The sequence below is a fragment of the Marmota marmota genome, unplaced genomic scaffold, assembly GCF_001458135.2.
Source record: "Marmota marmota marmota unplaced genomic scaffold, marMar, whole genome shotgun sequence".
Lineage (NCBI taxonomy): Eukaryota > Metazoa > Chordata > Mammalia > Rodentia > Sciuridae > Marmota > Marmota marmota.
In genome coordinates, this window is record NW_026000137.1 from 21,370 (window position 1) to 21,953 (window position 584).

Below are 584 nucleotides of genomic sequence, written 5' to 3' on the forward strand. Positions count from 1 at the left end.
TAGAGATATCTGACAGGTCTCATTGGTACCCTTCTGCTTGGCAGGGTCCTTCCCAGAGGTGCCAAAGGAATGAGTGCCCCTCCAATGGACCTAAAATCTCCTTTCCCTTAAAAACTATGATTGTATCAAAGACACGCCGCCTCCCGCGCTGTATCCCCGAGAAGAGATGTAACAAGGGGAGGAAGTGATTTCTGAAAGGAGCACTGGCCAAGAGTCAGAAAGAGGCGCTGCTCCTGCCCTGGGCCTCGGCAAGACCCTTACTTAACCTCTCTAGTTTCCGACCCGACTTCACCCCAGCGTCCCACAGAGGTCAGGACCAGGACCTTCCAGGAAGGGTTCCGCAGGAAGTCTCAGGCCCCTTGGCTCAGACCCTTGTCAGGACCCCGGAAGGGATCCCAGGGAAGGATTTCTCCCTGCGGGAGGTCGAGGCCGCCTGGAGGAAAGTCTGGTTAGGATACACCGAATGGACCCGTTTCTAACTTCCTTTCCTAGGGGAATGGGAGAGGAGCAGACAGAGAGGGCTCCCGGGCGGCCGGGAATCTAAGGAGACCCGCTGCCAGTTTTGGAGCCTAAAGGCTGGTGAG